Source organism: Anolis sagrei, chromosome 4, assembly GCF_037176765.1.
Source record: "Anolis sagrei isolate rAnoSag1 chromosome 4, rAnoSag1.mat, whole genome shotgun sequence".
NCBI lineage: Eukaryota > Metazoa > Chordata > Lepidosauria > Squamata > Dactyloidae > Anolis > Anolis sagrei.
This window is the reverse complement of record NC_090024.1, coordinates 47,809,175-47,829,439: the sequence shown is the minus strand read 5'-3', so window position 1 is coordinate 47,829,439 and position 20,265 is coordinate 47,809,175. Positions and strand designations below refer to the sequence as shown.

The 20,265-nt window shown below is 37.3% G+C and overlaps 1 protein-coding gene across 8 annotated transcripts in view; it reads left to right on the top strand.

Annotated features, from left to right (window-relative positions):
* Positions 1-20,265, top strand: part of CHD7 (chromodomain helicase DNA binding protein 7) — a 141,616-nt gene that overhangs the window by 37,923 nt on the left and 83,428 nt on the right. The window lies entirely within an intron of this gene.

Sequence of the window (20,265 nt, the reverse complement as noted above, 5' to 3'; positions counted from 1 at the left end):
CTTGTGAGAATTCTGTCATAGAGAACTAAAATTTGCACATCCATCATTACCCTCAGTCAAGAGATTGGATTCTAAACAAAATTAATATATAATCTGATAATTCTGTTTTATTGTTTTTGGCATTTGTTTTTTTCTCGTTTAAAATGTTCTGTCTTTAGTCTTTTAATTGTTTCATTCTGGAAAGTCAAGGAAAATGTAAAGTGAATAGTTGGATCCCTTCCTTTAAGTTTAGGTTCATAATAAAACAATACGGCAGTGAATTGGGGAACGTTTCGTGTTGGGTGAGCTGTAACAATAATCCTGTTGACCCTTCTTAAAAGCTATTAACATTTGGTTCCTCCTTTTGTTGAACTACATCCATTCCTGCTGGTGATTTTGAGAACTGTTAGCTTCAAGAACCTGTTTGCTCCTGAAGAAGTATACTTAGACCCCCTTTACACTACCATATAATCCAGATTATCAAAGCAGATAATCCACTTTATCTGCTTTGAACTAAATTATATGAGTTTATAGTGCCATATAATCCAATTCAAAGCAGATAATCTGCATTTTATATGGCAGTGTAGAAGGGCCCTTAAGTCCAAAAGCTTATGCTTTAAACTTCTTTTTCTCAGTCTCAAAGGTACTAGTGATTCAGACTAACACAGCTATGCCTTTCAAAGTTTTAAGAATTAGTTCTTGAATTGCTTCCCTCCCACTTCCTTTTCTGGCTCCTTTATTCTGTTGTCTTTTAAGATTGTCAGCTTATGGATGGAGAATTATTTGATCTTTTCAAAGTATCTTTGGAGACCTTCCTTGACTAAAGTGTGGGGTAAAATGCTTCAAATGGATTTTTTTTTAAAGTATAACAGAAGGTTAGGCCAAATACCAGATTTCAGAAATATATATCTCTTCAGAAGGTTGAATGCTCTGCTTTGTTGGTATAGCCCTTTATTTTTTAAGAACAGTAAGAATTTAACACTTGTTGATAATAGTAATGCTGTGGGATTTCTGTATCTTTAATCTCTCGATCCACAACTTCAGTTAAGCCTGGATTGTCATGACGCATGTTATTAATGGTGGGGATGTGAACATAGACATGCTGAAGCGTTTTTTGTATCTTTGTGGGGTCATGGAACCAAATTTTTGTGCATATGGTACTCGACAGATGGCTCCACTGATGATTATGATGTTCTCATCCATTTGACTTGGTCATTGGATGAAGTTGAATTCAAGGGGCAATGTCAAACCATTTTAACCCCTTTTTCCTATCCTAAAAGCAATGTGATATCATTATAACTTGGCTGATTTGTATTCTGTATGCAGTACATAACCTATTATGAAGAAGGTTTAGGCCATCTTTGAAGTCTTTAAAAATAGCACATCTTCCTTGTTTTGTGACTAATAATTGGAAATGTAGCTACCACCCACACTGCAAAATGTCCTATTAATAAGTTTGAATCTATTATTGGTATGATATTTTTATAACATTGAAGGTTGATCTGCTGAACACTCTGTTTTTTGCTATTTCAAATAACAGTACAATCTCTGTATCTGCAAGGCATATTTTCCCAGACTTTGTGTGGATAGGTGAGATCATATATAATAGTAAATCCTATTGAAATTGAGAATCTCTTGCCCAAGAATATCATAGAGTCATTCTGGAGAAGTTAGGAAGTGCATAAAGAGAACACGCTTTTAATGTACAGTACTTGAATAAATGAAACTGCAAATATTAGTATCTGATACAGGGTTTATATCAGAAGCCCACCATCAAGGAATGTGGCTACAGTTTTTTTATTTAGGATGTCATGCAAATAAAATTTAGTAAACCTTTGTGTAGCTGTACAGGCTATATATATATATTCAACTAAAGAGAGGAAGCCTTACTTTAGTTAAGATAACACATTTGAAGGATGTGCTGTGTATCTTATATAATTAAACGTATATAAGTTTAGTTAACTTCTGTTATAGAATCACAAGCTTAATTTTAGATCCAAAATTACCAGAAGATGGGAGTAACTGTCTCATAACAAGTGGTTAGAAAAGAGATGTTGGAAAGGTTTAAAATAATGCATTATGTGGAAAATAAATAATGCATTATTTATCCCCCTAATAATGCTATAACCTAGGGCCATCCACTGATTCCAACTGGTGTGAGGTTCAGGATAGATAAAAGGGAGTATTTCCTTACAGCTTGGGAGTTCTCTTGGATCCATTGCTGAGCCTGGAACCCCAGGTTTCGGTAGTGGCCATGGGAGCATTCGCACAATTAAAACTTGTGTGCCAGTTGCGCCCGTACCTTGGGAAGTCAGACTTGGCCACAGTAGTCCATGCTTTGGCTACATCCCGAATAGACTACTGCAATGCGCTCTATGTGGGATTGCTTTTGAAGACTGTTTGGAAGCTTCAAATGGTGCAATGGGCAGCGACCAGATTGCTCACTGGAGTGACTCACAGAGAGCATACAACCCCCATGTTATGCCAGCTCCACTGACTGCCAATTCAAAGTGCTGGCTTTGGCCTATAAAGCCCTAAGCGGTTCCAGCTCAATGTATCTCCCCCGATGAACCATCCCGGAGATTAAGATCGTTGGGGGAGGCCCTACTTCTCAGGCGTGAACGGGCGGGAATGAGAGACAGGACCTTCTCTGTGGTGGAACTCCCTCCCCAGTGATATTAGATCAGCCCCCTCCCTCCTGACCTTCAGAAAGAGAGTGAAAACGTGGCTTTGGGATCAGGTCTTCAGAGAGAAAAAACTATAGTGCAATAGATGGACTGGAATTAGTGCAATGACTACCGGAATGACCTGGATTATGATTGCAGATAGTATGATTTTATAGTGATTGTAATGTTTTAAAAATGTTTTACTGTATTTAAATTTTGATTTTAATTTTAATTTAAATGTTTGTTTTAATTGTATATTGTTGTTAAGGCATTGAATTGTTGCCTATCTGTAGGCCATCTTGGGTCCCCTTTGGGGTTGAGAAACGCAGGATACAAATATAGTAAATAAATACAGTACAGTAAGAAATTCACTTCTGAATGATACACATAATTATGGCTGTATGCTTGAATGGCTTAAACGAGGATTGGATAAAATCATGATGGACGAAGCCATCAGTGGCTATAAATCAAGATAGCTACTTATCACTCCAAGTTACCTGGGGTGGTTTGCCTCTGAATCTCACTTGAGATCGAGGAAGCAGTTGCATTCATGCAGCTTCTGTGAGAATGGAGTGCAGTGGACACTTGATATCCACTCGGGTTTCATTCAAGGACCAACTATATATTCCAACATCTATGGATGTTCGTCCCATCATATACAATGGCATAAATAAAATGGTGTCCTATCTATCTATCTATCTATCTATCTATCTATCTATATATATATATATATATATATATAATGGCAAAATCAGGCCTTGCTTTTTGGAATTTTGTTTTTGAAATATTTTCCAAACGATTAAGGATTTTGAATCCATGAGTACAGAAGCTGCGGATATGGAAGGATCATTGTAGTGGACTGAAAAAGCCTTCCGTTTGATCTAACATGGTTAGATCAGTGATAAGTCACTCATTTTGCTAGTCATAAATAGAATTACTGGTCAGTTGATAACCTAGGTTACTATGTTTGAATATTCCTCCAGGCTAAGAAACTGTATGTATTCATTACATGTTTCACATTTTTCATGAATTTCCCTGGTAAACAAATTTTGTAGCTTGGTGTGGATCAGAAACTCAATTTTTGTGTATTCCTGAGTACTCTTAATTCATTCTACTATTTTGTAGGTGGAATGGGGAGAGATATTTCAGATATTGCTAATTATTTGGTCCAGCTGCAGCTAGCACTGGATCCATCAGTTGAAGGCACACAAGTTGGTGATACATCATACCGTTTCATATAAAGTTGCCTTACCCAGTTTTACTGATGCTACTGATTTTTACTGTATAAAAAGAGAGAGAAAATTCTCCACACATTTCAAAATGCGTAAATGTGTGAATAATGATCAGGGATTATATCAATTGTACCTATTCTAAATTTATACTTCCTTTAATTGAGATATTTAATTGAGAGTCTTCTTGGTGGCTACCCCTTCTCTACTAGGGAAGCCAGAATACCCCCCCCCCCCTGCTGTCTTTCTAGCAGCAGGTTAATACTTTTGTTCAGGCAGGCTTTTAAAAAGAAAGTTTTAAGAAAGAGCCAGGGTAATGTGTAGTGCTTAAATATTTTGATAGTCTTTAATTGTTTGAGTGGGTTTAACTATTTGAATAGTTCTGTGTTTCTTTCTATTTTAGTATTTACATGTACTAGGCTTTAAATTGCACATTGTACGGTTTTTTGCGTTGTTAACCACTTTGAGTCTCTTTTAAAGAGGGCATTATGAAGATGACGACATCAACAGCAACAATATACACAGAATAAACAAACTTCAGAGATGTTTTTCTGGCGTTCTTATTTGATAAATACATAGAAGAGATGAAATGAAACATGTATATTGCTTTTCATGTTTGTTTCAGTCCTTCTGAATCAAAAGGACGACCCAAACAATTACCATCTGGTCAGCCTCATGTTGATACTGGGCAAGATTCTGGAAAAGATCATTAAGGAATGGTCTACAAACACTTAGAAACAAATTCAGTCATCATTAATAGTCAACATGGATTTATCAAAAAGAAGTCATGCCAGACTAATCCGATCTCTTTTTCGATTGAGTTACAAGCTGGGTAAATGCAGGGAATGCCATGGATGTAGCATACCTGGATTTCAGTAAGGCTTTCAACAAGGTCCCCCATGACCCTCTGGCAAACAAACTAGTCCAATGTGGGCTTGGCAAAACTACAGTTACGTGGATCTGTAATTGGTTAAGTAAAAGAACCCAGAGAGTGCTCACCAATCTTCCTCTTCATCCTGGAAAGAAATGACAAGTGGAGTGCTGCAGGGTTCTGTCCTGGGCCCAGTTCTGTTCAACATTGTTATGAATGACTTAGATGAAGGGTTAGAAGGCATAATCATCAAGTTTGCACACAACACCAAATTAGGAAGGATAGCCAATAATCCAGAAGGCGGGATCAGAATTCAAAATGGGCCAAAACCAACAAAACAAAGTTAAACAGCAACAAATGTCAGATACTCCATTTAGGCAGAAAAAATGAAATGCAAAGATACAGAATGGGGGATGCCTGGCTCGATAGCAGTACGTGTGAAAAAGATCTTGGAGCCCTCATGGACGACAAGTTAAACATGAGCCAACAATGTCATGCAGCAGCTAAAAAAGCCAATGGGATAAGAGAATAGTGTTTAGATCCAGGGAAGTCATGCTACCCCTCTATTCTGCCTTGGTCAGACCACACCTGGAATACTGTGACCAATTTTGGGCACTACAGTTGAAGGCGGGTGTTGACAGGCCGGAATGTGTCCATGGTACACGACTAAATTGATCAAGGTTATGGAGAACAAGCCTAAAGAGCTCGGCATGAGGAGCAGCTTAAATAGCTCGGCATATTTAGCCTGCAAAAGAGAAGGCTGAGAGGAGACATGATAGCCATGTATACAATATGTGAGGGGAAGTCATAGTGAGGAGGGAGCAGACTTATTTTCTGCTGCCCTGGGATCTAGAATGCGGAACAATGGGTTCAAACTACAGGAAAGGAGATTCCACCTGAACATTAGGAAAAATTTCCTAACAGAGCAGTTCAGCAGTGGAACTCTCTGCCCTGGAATGTGGTAGAAGCTCCTTCTTTGGAGGCTTTCAAATAGAGGCTGGATGGCCATCTGTCAGGGGTGCTTTGAATGCAAGTTTCTTGCTTCTTGGCAGAGGATTGGACTGAATGGCCCACGAGGTCTCTTCCAACTCTGTGATTCTATGAAAACATAAATGAGGCGGGAATTATTTTTAACCACATAAGGTTGTGGATAGATTTTTTTCAGGAAGTTGATCTAAAATATCAGCTTTATTTGTTAAGGCTTTCCATAATACGGGTCTTTCTTGTACTCGTAGGAGTCAGTGGTTCTTCAGATATAGTTAGAAGTAATTTATGAGCTATTCTTGAAGAGAAGAATGAAAGATACAATAGTAGAACATTCTCACATGGTGAAGTGGGAGTTTTATTTCTAAGGGGTTGACAAAAGAAAGAGAAGTCCAAGAAATTTAAGATTTTTCAGTCTGACTTCATCTCTATGCCGCTTACTTAGATAACAGTAAAAGACAGAAAAAGAAGAAAGTTAGCAGAAAATGGTAACAGATATGATACTGTGTTGCATCAGTTGGCTTGAAAATGATCTTAATGTTCATATTACGAGCTTACACCCTCAGTTTAGCACTGAATGAGTGCTCAAAATTTCTTGAGCAGTAACTACTGTATTATTACATTTAGCAAGTATGGAAGTTAACAAATTCTTATTACATTCAGTACAGTTGCATTTAATTTTTAGAAGAACTACTGTACTATGAATTAATGAATCAAATGAACAACACTGTATTATTAATACTAATTAATACTAGGTCAAAGTGAAGACTCATGGGGTCAAATTGCAATATTGAGGATTATTTTTAAAACGGCCTAACCAAAGTCCAGTTAGAATGTAAATCATGAAACAGAAGAGCACAAAAAGGTTAAAGAGGGTGCAGAACATAGCTCGAGAAGTCAACCCTTTCTCTGATAAAAAAAACATGTGAACAGCCGGTTGTTCACTTGTTGCATTCTTCTCTCTTTTCTTCTCAACAGGAATGAAATATGAATGAACAACATGCCCCAGGATCTAGTCACTTCCTAAATATACAGGGTGGACCAAAAGTTACAAAGGGGTTTCAACATTTCATAACCCCTTTTCCCGTTTTTTTGCAATACCATAGTATTATATATAGTGTATATATAGTGTATATATAGTGTTCCCTCACTTATCACAGGTGTTACGTTTCAGGACCATTCACGATAAGTGAAATTCCGCTAAATTGGGACGCCCCCTCCCCGGCTCTTCTTCCCTCCAGGGGCGGCTTTTCTTCCCCCCTTGCTCTCTTTACCTTCCTCCTCTGCTATGGTGCAATTGAGGAGGCAGTGGAGGTGTCACGGTGCCCAAGCGGCAGCAAGAGGCCCAGGCGGCACCGCCTCCACCACCTCCTCAATTGCACTGTGGCTGCAAGGCCCAAGTGGCAGCAAGAGGCCCAGGAGCAGCAGGAGGAGGAGGCACCGAGGAGGAGGAGGAAGGTAAAGAGGGCTAGGAGGGAAGAAGAGCCACCCCCAAAGGGAAGAAGGGCCAGGGAGGAGTCCCAGACGGCAACGAGGTGCCCTCCCCTCTCCCACACCTTTGCGGGGCCTTTCTGTTCAATTCAAAACAGCGAGTCCGCTAAAGGTGAATTGTGAAGTAGCAAGGGAACGCTGTATAGGAAATTAGATTACATTATGTGTACAAGTCTTCAAAATATTTATTTAAAGTTATTAAAACATCAGGCATCGTAATTTTTGGCTTCCCCTGTATGTGGCAGTATCATTTATTCCCATGTGGATCAGAATGAAGCATTATGGTCAATGGGCATGATGAGTTTTGGCACTCTTTCTATTACATCTTGAATCTTTAAAACAGAAAGACATCACACTTCTTGAGACATCCTGTCAGGTCCTCATATTGCTTCCTCTGCCTCCCATAGTGGGAAATCACTTACTACTAACACACATCTTACCCATATTTGGAGAGTCCTTTCATCCACAGAGTCCTCCAAGGCCCGAAGCTGCTTTTGCTCTATTTGTAGTTCTGAGTGTCTGTCTTCGCCCAACTAGATAGTGAACGCTAGATCTGTCCCCCAACGAATTAACAGTCAACTGAACTTTTGCATCATGGTGTAAGATACCAGTGACATAAAGCAGTTACTTTTCTTAACTTAATAACATTTTTGGATTAAAACTCATATCAACTTTAACCAATCTAGTCAGTGATTATGGGCTCTGAAATCATCAGGGTAGACCTATTTCTCATTTCCAACGCCATCACTAGCATTGTTGATGGGGACACGCGAAAGGGTCTTCTCAGTGGCTGTCCTTGAGCTTTGGAACTCTCTTCTGAGGGAGGCCAGAAGGCCCCCCTTCTTGTAGTTCTTCTCCCAGCAGGCTAAAACTTTTTATTAAACAGGCCTATAAAAAAGTAAGTTTTTAAAAAACAGGCCAGGTGTTCCTGCCTTGGACTAAGGCAGGAACACTTGGTTTTTAAAGTTTTTATTTATCCATTTATTAATTCTAACATTATTTTAATTCATGTATTTGAATAATTCTATAAGTTTAATGCAATTTTAATGTTTACCCTTTCTGTGTTTTTAAGTGTATGTTACTTTGAGTCTCAACTTTGAAAGAAAAGGGGGATGGTGATGAGGATGATGACTGGATGATTGCTCTGTAGTCCTACAATTTGTATCGTTAGCCATGCTGAGTAGCATGGATAGGAGTTTAATTTTATCACTCATCATCCTGTAGATACAGTATTTAAAAATAGGGAATTAGATCATGCATTTTGCAAAAACCTGCTACATGGTCATAAGACATGGAGAATTCTGACTTTATTTTCTCATCTAGGACCTATTTCACAGCTTAATGTTTGTGCAGAACATTGTGAGATGTAAAGCTTTGATACAGTGTGTATATGGGAATCGATAGCATACTGGTTGATGAATCAGTAGACTAGCAATGGAAGAGGGACAAAAGCAATACGATGAAATTAATCTCCAAGTTGGAAGTTAAGAAACGACATTTTCACTGGACTAGTATTAAATCAGATTTTGGAAATCTCATTGCAGAGAAAGTCAATCTATATTACAGACCATTGACAGTTCAAATTATTGCCTCCCTGTTGACCTCTTAAGTAAATTGCATGAAATTGCAAAATAAATTTGTAGATTTTCAATAGTCACGTATATAGGAATTTTGTGCCCTTTTAGATGTTACCACAACTTAAACCATCAGATGACAGACACAGTACACAGATGTTGAGTCAAAGATCAAAGCAAGAAATAAAAATATTGACAGATGTATTCATTAGATTAAAACTTTCCAAACTATTTGTAGCATCACTTTAGTGCGTTGGCTGAAGTGTGTGGGTGTGTTGTACAAACGTAACTAGAAATCTCTGAGTCTGTGTGAAATAGACAACACCAACTTGCATGCCTTTTTATGCAGCAGAGGTATTAGTATTGGGAACATTGTTAATATTAGTATTAGCAATATATTACTACTCATAAATGACAAATATCTGGGAAATATATGGTATCTTACAATTTTTTTTTCATGTCAGGAGCGACTTGAGAAACTGTAAGTCGCGTCTGGTGTGAGAGAATTGGCCGTCTGCAAGGACGGCAGGATGTTTTTGATGTTTTACCATCCTTGTGGTAATAACACACACACATACACACATATATATGAAAGATTTTGTGAGATACCCCATACATTGCATTTTCCAATTGATGTATGTGTATGTATTTTTCATAGGGTTTTGGTCTAACCTCCTGTTTGCTAGTAAAACTGAATTACGGTGTTGTGAAATGATGTATGTGTAGAAAGTGCATCACCAACATGAAGTGGATGAGGGCGAACACACTGAAATTAAATCCTGACAAGACAGAGGTGCTCCTGGTCAGTCATAAGGCAGATCAGTGTATAGGGATGCAACCTGTGCTCCCCCTGAAGTCAGGTATGCAGCATGGGGGTGATCCTGAACTCATTGCTGACCTTGGAGCTTCAGGTGTTGGCAGTGGCCAAGAGTGCCTTTGGCAGTTAAAACTTGTGCACTAGCTGTGCCCATACCTTGAGACACCAGATCTGACAATGGTAGTACACGCCCTAATACAGGGGTCCTCAAACTAAGGCCCGGGGCCCGGATACGGCCCTCCAAGGTCATTTACCCGGCCCTCGCTCAGAGTCAACCTAAGTCTGAAACAACTTGAAAGCACACGACAACAACAGCAACAACCACCCTATCTCATCAGCCAAAAGCAGGCCCACACTTCTATTGAAATACTAATAAGTTTGTATTTGTTAAAAATGTTCTTTGTGTTAATTATTGTATTGTTTTAAAGTATTTTTTGCACTACAGATAAGGTATGTGCAGTGTGCATAAGAATTCATTCAGGTTTTTTTCAAATTATAATCCGGCCCTCCAACAGTTTGAAGGACAGTGGCCTGGCCCTCTATTTAAAAAGTTTGAGGACCCCTGCCCTAATACATCTCAATTGGATCTCAACTGGATTACTGCAACACACTGCCTTTAAAGAACACTCGGAAGCTTCATCTGGTCTAGAGATCTGAGGTTACTAACTGGAGCATCGTACAGGGAGCAAACAACTCCTATGTCATGGCAGCTCCACTGGTTCCCAGTTTGCTATTGGGTGAAATTTAAAGTTCTGATTGTTACCTTTAAAGCTCTTAACGGTTCAGGTCCAGACTACCTGCCCACCTGCCTCTCCTCATATGAACCTGCCTGGTCCTTGCATTCATCAAGCAAACCTGGCTGATGGGGACGAGAAAGAGGGCCTTTTCTGCAGTCGCCCCCACCTCTGGAACTCTCTCCTGAAGGAGATTAAAATGGCCTCCACTCTCATCTCTTTCAGAAAACAATTGAAAACTTAGCTTTGCTCCCAGCCTTATGGAGAATTAGACGTTTGACTATCTGGCTTCCACACAATGAATTGTTTATTGACAGGACTTTAAAGACGGATACAGTTTTACTTTATTGATTTGGTTTTTAATTTTGTTTTTAATGTTGCTGCAAATGTGTTTTATTGATTTGTCATTATGTTTAGTTATGATAAATTGTTTGTATTAATTATTTGTATTTAGTTTATTTTGTATTTGTGTTGTATATTTATGTGGCATTGAATGGCTGCCATCTATGTTGGAAGCCGCCCAAGTTCCCAAGGGGAGATGGGATCACATATAAGTAAAGTTGATTTGACTTGACTTTGGAAAGCTCTGTACCAAACACAATATAATACAAGAAATAGAAGGACCAGCTATCATTTTCCTTGTTGCTAACACTCCATATATTTCAGATTAAAATAAATTTAAATATAGTAGCAGCAACTAGGGTACTGTTTGCAAAATATTGGAGACAACGGACAACACCTGCAGTGGAATAATGGATGACAAAACTCATGGAGCTTTCTGAAATGGACAAATTGACTAGAAGATTACAGAACCAGGATGAAAACATTTTTTAAAAAGTGGGAACATTTAACTACCAACTTGGAAAACGTTTGGCTTCCTAAATTGAGTACCTAAAAAAAAGAGGAAAGACAGTCAAATCTCTTATTTGAATCAGAAGCTCTCAGCTCTTAAAAGTATCTAATATGTTTGTTCTCACACTCGTATCCTACTTATGGAACCACTGAATTGCTTGTATGGTATTTGATGATGTATTATTTACTTGTTTGTTGGTTGTGCAATTTCTTGGCTGTGTCGTGGGGGCTAGAAAGTGTTGTGAAGTTTTGAAAGATGTAGCTGTACAGACAAGATGATCCATTTGTTTGACTTTAGACTATTCAAAGAGACACAACTATAGGTAAAGGACCCGCCCTTCCCAAATTATTGAGTTTTTTTCTATGGCGAGCAGATGAAGATTGATACATGGCATATGTTCTGTATCTCAAAAACTAGAGCAGATAGGGGAACACTGCTGCCGTTTTTGGAATCAGCATGTGAAGAATACCCAGAAACAGGTCTAACAATTGATGCACTAAAATGAGTGTTGGCCAGTGTTATCATTGACTGTGGTAGTGACAGGTACTGGACCTTAAAAGCCCAATGGCATCTGGAAGGCCATACGATTCCTATTGTAGAATTGTGATGATAAGGGAAGTATTGGTATTCTGGGTCCACTAGCACTGTGGTTAAATGTTGAACATGAAATAGGCAGGTTTGTGTTTGTATGTATGATGACATTTATACATGAAAGAAAATTGGAAATATCCAGATAAACAATAAAAAATACCCCTCAGTGCATCCTTCTGGCTTGTTTTTGTGATGAGTGTATTGCTTGAACTTTGGGTGTTTAAATTGTCAGTGAACAGTTTCCAACATTCTGTCTACCCCTCCCAGTCCAATTTTTTTCTCTGTTCCAGATGGCCCTGTATCTGCATACAGTTCTGGTACCCCATATTTTTGGCCCTGTTAGATAGCGATAGTATTGTGGTTCTCCTTATATGGCAGGTCTTATTTGATTTGATCAGAAGTGGCTTGTTTAATTTTGGAAGAACTCTTTCATATGTACAAGCCAATTGTTGCTAAAACACAGTGTGCTGTTTATAAATAGACCTTATGGTTTGGGATATAAAAATATTTACCAGTTAAAGTTGGCATCATTTTCATTTATGCATACTGTCATCTGTTTATTCCCAAGAGCTGTTGTTTATAGCTTTGGGTCATGAGATAAAGTAAAATCAAACTACGAAAAGAAAAAACAGGTTTCAAATCCGTGCATTTCACTTGGTCTTAAGTTGTTCTTCTTTACAGGAAACAAAAGAACTATTATTACTTAATTACTTTGATTCTCAAATGTTTAGGTCTGTCTTGCCAAGTATAACATTTATGAATGTGATCACTGAAAATATTTTTTTTACATACATAAGAAGTGAGCTTGTACTGAGCTATAACAAAACTTGAAAGGCATTTTAGTTATGTAGAACATTCTAATTTACATCATTACCTAATTCATTCTCATAACACCTTCACAGGACCAGTTACCAATAGTATCCTGATATTGGGATCTGAGAATAGGAAATGGGATACTGGAGCAAGGAGATGGTCACCTCTGAGTTGGTGAAGTTGTGACTAAAGTACAGTCTGAATTAAAGAATTTTGTTTGAAATACATGCTCGTTCCCTGTGCATAATACCAGGTCTATGTTAGCTGGAGACCTTATTAATGGTGGTGATTAGTGTGAGACCTAAACCAAGCTACTTAGCTTTGAGAAATTTAAAGGAGCACACAGGATATTTGTGTGAAATTGTTCGTTTCAAGCATAGCCGTGTCCATCATTATTCATCAAACGTAGTGGTGTAAAATCACTGTTGTTCCACAACAGTATGGTTTGTTGGCCTAGCTGGCCCATAGAGAGTTGTTGTCAACTCTGACTAATTTGGAGATAATGGAATTAAAAAAAATCAAAACCAACACTACTATTTATATACTTCATATCAAAAGCATTGCCTAAATTAGTATAAATCTGATAAAAATAGAAGGAGTGCAGGTGGCTAAATATCTTTTGACCAAAAACGGGCAACAGCCATGGCATTGGCTGTAGCCTCCAACAATTCTTCATCTGTATATGAGGTAGGGCATAGTGAACAAGCATACAGATGTGGCGTTGTCTGTTCTGCTCCACAGTCACACAAGGTGTGGGATTCTTTTAGGTAGTGTCATTTAGGCAGGTTGTCTTTTGATCTGCCCACTCTGCTTCTGAGTCTGTTCAGGGACTTCCAAGTTGCCCATTCTTGGTTTGCCCCTGGAGGAAGACCCTCATGGGGGGCCATCCAGTTGGGATTTCCTGGTTTAGCTGCCCAGAGGCAGCTACTATAATCTTACTTGATTACTATAACATTACTATAATCTTACTTGAATGCCGGTAGTAAAGCATTGAAGCAAAGGATGTGATTCATACCCATAGATGCAGTTTAATTTTTAAATGTTTTTGGCATCTAGCTATCAGTAACATCTGTCCATTTTCTTCTCTGTCTAGAAATTGAGGCTTCTGTAAGGTATGTGTGGGTATGTGTGAGTGGAGTGTAAGGTGGGGAGATGACAGCGGAACTGGCTTAGCCTTACCCCAGAAGAGTTGCCCAGAAATCATTAGAAGAATCCTCATGAAGGCTCACTACTAAGGGCTGTAATTATTTATTAAATTACAAGATGACTTTCTAAACAGTTTTTTTTAAGATTACTTGGATGCCTCCATCTTTGTATAATTTTCCACGTCTGATATTTTTATTCTATTCTTTATTTTCTATTTATATCCATAGTCTCTTACCCCATCCTCGCCATATTATCATCAGAATGTTCCCAGGGTAGGAAACCCTATTAAGTACCATTTGAATTCATAATTTATAAGATTTTTAAAAAAGTAAAAAATGAAGCTTATTTCTCTGATGAATTTCCTCTCCCTGGAATCTGAAGCTTTGGCTTCAGTTTCCCATGACACTACTGTCCAAACATTTTCACATATTTTCCCCATTCTTCAAGTTTGAAATACCTCTAAATTATTAGCATTGCACCAAAATATACCAGCAGTTTTGCCTTCCAGCTTTTGGCCCTCACTAAAATTCAGCCCCCAGAACTTCTTTGAAATTTAATCTGGCAATCAGACTGAAAGCGGCCTCTCACTTTTATGTATATAGATACTCTCTGTTATACATTATTTTAAAGTTTTTAATGTGTTCTGAACATTAGTAGGAAATTATGAACTTGGTATGCTGAGCACCACATTTATTTGAATATAATGTGCCATTTTGAAGGTGCACATTGCAAAAAAAAAATATGGATTTGCCATCAAATGTAATATGCCCAATGGCGCAGGCATAGCATGTCAAGGAGGCAGACAGTATGAATGAAACCACTGGAAAGTCAATATTTTTCTGTGGTAGCTTTATTGTTCTACATAGAATTTGTTCAAGCACAGTAGCTTATATGATATATGGTAATTACGTTAGTCAATATTTTAGCCTTCCAAAGCTGACAGATTTGTGTTTTGTTTTGGCAATTGAACAATTCATTCAACTTTATAATGTGATTGTTTGATGCAAGTTTATTAATTATCCTCATTAGTTATAGTGGTACTTTAGATCTTTATTTTTATTATAATTAGCTCAAGATTTCAAAAACACAATGGATTGTATTCTGAACTTGGCATTTTTAATAAACTAATTCTGTCTCAATACTAAAATAAAACTTTTTTCACTTGCAATGATTAAAACAATTGGATCCTCATGTTTGAGGCTTAAAATTGTTGACCCCAGTAAAACCGTCCTTAAAATAATATTCCTAGGTTTATTTGATCAATGACTTATAATTTACTTATTTACACCTTCTCCCCTTGCCTTTGTACTGTACAAATACCTTCCATTAATAAATATTTTGGGCCTCAACTTGCCATGTATGTCGAGGATAGATTTTGGGGCCAAAATTCTTTGATATGATTCATGGCTAAGGCAAGGGTCATTTTGAAAGAGGTGACAGCACCAGTGCTATCTCAGGAAGCCATCTGCCCTTTAACTATCATCACAATTTCAAAAAGACCAAAACAGTACTACTGTGGAGAGAATATAGGGGGTCATTGCATCTTTATGTTCTCCCAGGACAGGTGTAGCTCTTACCTTTCACCTCTCTCCTCAGAAATGCTTCTTTTATTGATAAGAGCACTCACATAGAGCCGTGGGTAAACTGACCCAATTTTTTTGAAGTCTGTTTTTGACTAAAATTTATAGACTTGTACATCAATATATACAGTATCCTGCTTATTGATATATAGCTGACTAGACAGCTAAACCTACATCCAACCAACAACTCTACAAAGTAAATCAAATTTCAACTTGAACTGAACAACAGCAACTTAACACGGGAGATTTAGGACTGGTGAGAAGAATTTAAAAGCAGAAGAGAAAACCAGGTCTTCCAAAATACAGAGTAAATGAACAAGAGAACCAGGTTGAAGAAAGAAGGTCTAATAGGGACAACCAATAAAATATGACACAGTGTCAAGCCTGATTATTTGCTGACTGATCTGTACACCTGTGGTAGCGCAGTCATTACAAACCTAGGGCCGTAAAACTTGTAACAAAATACCCACTGGCAACACAGTAGCAATCTAATATAAAAGATTATCAAGCCATGAAACTGAGTGACTAAATTGGAGAACCCAAACTATTCTATTTTTAACAAGAAGTGTCAAGTTATTTTGAAATCATACCTATAATGTGCCTCCTGGGAGAATCTATTGAAATATGGACCTGCTTGGAACGCACAGTTCACTGTGTGAAAACATACTTCATGTTATATGGTTTAAACATATTAATTTATTACTAATATTAATTCATTATTGAGATATTAAAATGTCAAAAACATTTTTGTAAGTAGTGCTTTAAGATGATACAAAATACATGTTTCTAGCAGTCAAATATTGTGAGATTAGGTGTGTGTTCACAGAAAACAACACACCAGGGATATAGAAATCCTGGCGAGTAATGTAGATAACTACTCCTCAATTAGTCACAAGCAACAAAACAAATCAAAGAGCTTGTCCACCATTGGCTTGTTGTGTCACTTGTTGGTCTATTGTTCCTTTTCTTTGTTTTGCTCTCTTCTGCCAAACCAGAGAGAGAATCTGGGGGTTTGCTTTTTGCTTCTTTCTTGAGTTTTCCAAGGGAGCAAATAGAAGGAAAGTTGTCCATAGCTGGATGGTAGAGCAAACCACTTGTAGAGCAAAACTCAAATTGTTTGTACAGTTGCTCCTAGTGCAAGAGGAGTTGTCAGACAACATGACACTTTTTCATGATAAACCAAGTTTTTTTTAGAGGGACATTGACTGGAACAGCGATTTGACTGACTAGACCAGGGGTCCTCAAACTTTTCAAACAGAGGGCCAAGTCAAAGTCCCTCAAACCTTTGGAGGGCCGGATTATAATTTGAAGAAAAAAAAACATGAATGAATTCCAATGCACACTGCACATATCTTTTTTGTAGTGCAAAAAACACTTTAAAACAATATAATATTTAAAATGAAAAACAATTCTAACAAATATAAACTTATTAGTATTTCAATGGGAAGTGTGGCTGATGAGATAGGATTGTAGTTGTTGTTGTTGTTGTTGTGTGCTTTCAAGTCATTTCAGACTTAGGTTGGCCCTGAGCGAGGGCCGGGTAAATGATCTTGGAGGGCCGTATCTGGCCCCCGGGCCTTAGTTTGAGGATCCCTGGACTAGACTGTTTTATTGTTTTAAAGCTTGTTGATGTATTGTTTTAATTATGATTTATGTTTAATTGTGGTTTTACTATTGTAATTGTTTGTATTGGCATCATATCAGTGCCCAATGTAAGGCATTGAATTTTGCCATTATTTATGTGTAAACCGCTTTGAGTCCCCCCAGGGGTGAGAAAGGCGGTATATAAATACTGTAAATAATAAATAAATAATGTTGAATTTGCCATATATACTTTTGAAAAATGACCATGCATTTTAATGTGCTTCTAAATAGACATTTGTCTAGATATTGCCATGTATGTTGCAATATGTTTTTGAACAGATTTTTTCTATATTGAATGCACTCCTTTATGTGAGTCAAAGACACTACCTCTATCACTGAGCTTATTTTAGAGTCATATCTTTACAACTACTCCTTCCTTTCATCTACCGTAACCCCCATTTGAGTTTAGGGTTGTAATGGAACCTATTATGGGTAAAAGGTCTATGACTCAGTCATTGAGTCTCTCAAATTTGTGGCTTTTTAAATTGCTGCCATTAAAGCTTTAATAGTTTGTCATAAAATGTAATGATGTAAAATTCATTCATGTTAGCTTAGTACAGCTTTGCTTTTGTTATATATTAGGATTTTTGTTTATGGGTTCTAGAAATTGATTTCTTCAGTTTAATATAAAATCTGTTTAAATTCGGCAAAACATTAATGTTGAAATAATTTCAATTCATTTAGATTTTAATTCTGAATGAAATCACTATAATTGATGGAGATAATGTACTTGACTACAGGATGAAATTATTTTGTTTGTATTTCAGGTATGATGGCGTTCATATAGCTGCCACAATTTTGAAAATATCTAGAACCACCACAGCTTATTCTTGTGTAATACTTACTTGAAATAATCAGTGTATATAATACATCTTGTTTCTGTATTTGTTGCATAGCAAAAATGGACATTGCAAGTATAGCTAGAAGGGAATTTTGTAGTAAGTGATAGTGAGGAAATTCAGTGAACACTGAAGGTTAAATTTCAAATGTTGAAGGCTTCTTTGTTCTTCTCCCTCCCTCCAGTACACCACAGTTTCACATTAATTAATCATGTTGAAGTGAACAAACAAGGTAAAGTATCTGTGGTGCTACTGGAATTGAGAGCATCTAAAGAACTGCCCTTCACATATTCTGTGCAATCTAACCGTATAAGGAGAAACCCTCTAGATAGAAACTGCTGTGCTACCTTATTGTGTTTTTCATCCATCACATCTGGGAACATTACTACAGTTTTCTTGTATTTAATTGTCTGGTTTTGTTCTGTGGTGTTGACCATGACATTTGTTGAAGGGTCTGGCTCTACTTTCAGTAATGTAAGATACCTTGCAGTCTTGGCTTAAGTTTTCCCTTTGTGGTCTGAGCAGCTTCTGGGCAATGTAGGCAAAACATTAAATAGGACTGTAGGAATCCTGTCTGAATGCCTGTTAGATGTATCAGTAATGCCAACAACAGTAGACCCATTGTATCAATTTTTGAATGTTAAGTCAACACTTCCATAAATCCTATTGATTCATTGCCCCTATTTTTGTTGACACTAATACATAGATGTAGGCCTTAGATTTTTAAAACTAAAAATCACCAGATATCAGATGGTTTTGACTGCTGGGAAAAGTGCAGCAGTGAATTCACAACTAAGATGCAAGGATGCTATGCTGCAATACATAAAGTGGAAGCGTAAGAAGCCAAAGAGATGTAGAAAGCACAGAGTAAGATGCTAGTAAGTGTGTGTAGTGCATAGGAACTTCTGACCCAGAGGTTCTCAACATGTGGGTCCCTGGATGTTTTGGCCTTCAACTCCCAGAAATCCTAACAGCTGGTAAACTGACTGGGATTTCTGGGAGTTGTAGGCCAAAACATCTGGGGACCCACAAGTTGAGAACTACTGTAATCTAACCCAAGGGCCACTTCCAGAATATCCCTATATAAACTGTGGAATGTACCTTTGCCCACCCTACTTTCTCAAGTCTATCTTTTCCTTCCCTTCTAGGCCATAGCAGTTACTTAAGAAGGGGCAGATATCTGGAGCTTTTATTCTTATTCAGCCACTCTGATTATTTCTTATATCATGTCACTGATTACAGGAACACATGGCTCTTCCAGTGCAACTTTATAGCTGGCCATAGATCTTGCATTCCAAGAAGTACAGTTGAGTTGTAAGGCAGCATAAAAGATCCTTTGCACTCAGGAAAAAGCCAAGGGTGGAAAATTCAGCAGCTACCCGTAAATTTCAAAATAAAAATAGATACCAATAAAATTACGTTAATGAGGCATCAGTAAGTTAAATGTTTTTGAATATTTAAATAAAACTGTCATTTAAGATAAGACTTTCCAACTTTGATTCAACCATTATTCTAACCTTCAATGTAAATGTGCTTATGTATCTTTCCAATAATAGTAGAGTAAAATAATAAATGTGATAATAATAGAGTAAAATAATAATAGAGTAAAATAAAAATAATAAATAAGTAAAATAATAAATGTAATAAAATAATAATAGAGTAAAATATAATAATAATAATAATAATAATAATAATAATAAATATAGTAAAATAATAAATGTGATAATAATAATAGTAATAAAAGAGTAAAATAATAAATAACCTTGACTCGCGTATAAGCTGAGGGGGTCTTTTTCAGCCTACAAAGAGAGCTGAAAAACTCAGCTTATACTCAAGTATATATGGTAACTTAAACCTTAGAACTGCTGCATATTAAGATGAACTCATACAGAGTAAGTTCAACAAAAAAAACTTCAACTAGTAATTTCTATGTTTCATTTTCATGGGCCTGCTCGTTCAAATCAGGGCTACACAGCTGAAATCATTTTACTGACTCAGGACACTTGTTGTTGTTGTTTTTACTACATGAGGCAAAGGGCATCCTTCTTGGTCTTGAGTAGTTGTAATGTATGTGTTTACCTTCAATAATCCATACTGTTCCATTCTTTTATTTTGTGTTGTAATGAATGGCCATCATTATTTCAACCCCCCCCCCCTTTCCCCTCACTCTTAAGACACCTTAAAGTTAGCCCAGTTTTTTTTCCCCACATACAGATATCTACATTGGAATTTTTGCTTCTTCATTCTCTTGCTTTGTCTTCACAGTCACACTCAATAATCCTTCTTCTTTGACTTACAGTACCCATGGGAGCAGTACCCATGGGAGCCATAACTGTGGTTTCACGTACTCACATCTGACAAAATATATTCACTAGGAATTCCCTAGGTCCTCCCAGCAATTCTATTGTAGTTCCAGCAGAAGTCACCAATTTCCATAGGTTCTGCAATTCATGA